We start from the raw sequence: 2427 nt of genomic DNA on the forward strand, positions 1-2427 counted from the left end.
GCTGGATGTGTGGAGCCTGATAAGTAGCCCAGGAAGGTTACAGCAGAGCCTTGGAGCAGAGTGGAAGAGAATACTGAAGAATGACAGACCCTTGGAAAGGAAGGTACTGTACCAAGGAAAGTTTGGGTACAGTATGGGCCTGCCTCCCTTTAAAAACTTGAATGCTGGGGGAGAAGGTCTTAATTGCACTTGAGAAACATGGAACATGCAGCACTTTTGGAATCTGGGACCAAAAGTAAAACGAGTGTTAAACTCTGGTAAAAATAAGTACCAATACACCTGTGTTTTAGGTACTACTACATTCTCTGGCTTCCTTCCCCCTCCTCCACATTTCTGTGATAGTCAAGTCACCCTAGGCCAGCAGCCAATAATCTGCTGATAGGTAGCTAAATGCTTAGTTGTAACAATCTGTAAATGATTTAGTTCTTTCGTGTAGAAGGGCCTTTACTGTCCTGACATTAATCTGATGGAAACAATTTTGCTTTATAATTTTTTTAAGCATATACAGGAGGCATCAGGAATTTAAATAAAAGCATGCAATTTGTTTCAACCCTCTCTCTTTCGGTGGCTGCTACAGCCTGTCTTACTGATAAATACTGTGTAGCCAGTGCCCTCATCTGGCCATTCAAGATACTGCACGCAAAATTAAGGCAAGTGTTGAGAAAAATGACTAGGGCCATTTCACACAATTTTGCCAGTGGCAGATCTATTAATGTAATCTTTTATCATTATAAAAACTTATACTAGGAAGCACCTCCGGCTAGTAGTATTTGCAGTTCTGTGTGGATGCCCTCTGAATAGAAAGGCTGGTCTTTGTGGGAGTGTATATAAAATTGCCACCAGAATACCTCTCTCATTGGTCTGTTTTTTTTTCTTTTTCTTTTTAATGTTAATGATCTGGCTGGAGGAAGCAAGTATGGAAGAAGTAGAGGGGAGCTTGTTTTCCCTTCCCACAAATCCAATAGATACCCTTGTTCCACAGGTGAGAGACATGGAAGGAGGGGTGGAGGTGATTGGGCTCTGCCAGATAACCAACACCCAGAAGCCAAAGAGCAAACCAAGCAATGAACTTGCATAGACTCCTCCATACTATGCAACGTCCCTCCCCTGAAATAGCTATAATAAAGCTATAGCTTTTAATATATGGATTGCTGTGTAACAGTCATGTTGTAACACAGGACATCTTGGTACAAGACTTACCCTCTTCAGCCTTATTATTATTACATGAGATGTTAAGCAAATGCAGGATCACAATCTGTTCTGAGACCCATGCATAACAATACATAACAGCAAAGATGTTAGAAAAGCTCTAACAAAGTCTTGTTTCCTTGCTTTATAAGCCTAAAAAGAAGCGTATTGTATCAACAAGCATTAATTTCCAGCCAGAGTACCTGACGTAAGTGTATATATTTTTCCAATGGAACCTTTCAACCAAATTAGATTGCTGACTATTTGCTTCAATTAAAAACCAGTTTATTCATAAACAGGAAAATGTTTTAAAAATGAGGCTAAAGTACAAGGCATATATTCTCTCCTTGTACTGAATAGCTGCATTCTGATTGCCTATCACTCTACTGTTACAACTGGTTACGTCTGCATTTATTGGTGCAACAAATGTATTCCCCAAATACAGGACTGTTAACATGTATCCCTAGCCGTGCCAACTTTCTATTGGCACAAAACTGAACACCCTAGCCCCTCCCCCACACACTACATTCCCCCTCCCTCAGTGGCTCACTCTCCCCCACCCTCACTTTCACTGGGCTGGGGCAGGGAGCTGGGGTATGGGAGAGGGTAAGGGCTCTAACTGGGGGTGTGGGCTCTGGGGTGGGGCCAGAAATGAGGGGTGCAGGAAGGGGGCTCTGGGCTGGGGGAGGGGGTGCGGGCTCTGGCTGGGGATGAGGGGTTTGGTGTGCAGGGGGGGCTCCAGGCTGGAGCCGAAGGATTCGGAATAGGGGAGGGGGCTGCAGGTTGGGGTGTGGGCTCTGGGCTGGGGCTGAGGGGTTTAGGGTGCAGGAGGGAGCCCGAGTTTGGGGGGGCTCAGGGCTGGGGCTTGGGGTTGAGATGTGGGCTTACCTCCAGTGGCTCGTGGTCAATGGCACAGTGGGGTGGGGGGCTAAAGCAGGCTTCCTGTCTGTCCTGGGGCACTGTACTGTGCCCTGGAAGTGGCCAGCAGGTCCAGCTCCTAGGTGGTGGGGGGCAGGAGTCTCCGTAGCACATGCTTCTCTCGCCTGGAGGCACTACCCCCCAGCTCCCATGCAGAGCCAGCGCATGGAGCCCCGTGGGCCCCTCCCCCCCACCCCCCCCGCCTAGAAGCTGGATCTGCTGGATGCTTCTGGGGCACAGCCCAGTGTCACCTGGTCACCCTATGTATCCAACTTCTTGGAATGTGTGACTGAACTAGTAAAATAAGATGAGAAATACCAG

The sequence above is a fragment of the Caretta caretta genome, chromosome 11 (genome assembly GCF_965140235.1).
Source record: "Caretta caretta isolate rCarCar2 chromosome 11, rCarCar1.hap1, whole genome shotgun sequence".
NCBI lineage: Eukaryota > Metazoa > Chordata > Testudines > Cheloniidae > Caretta > Caretta caretta.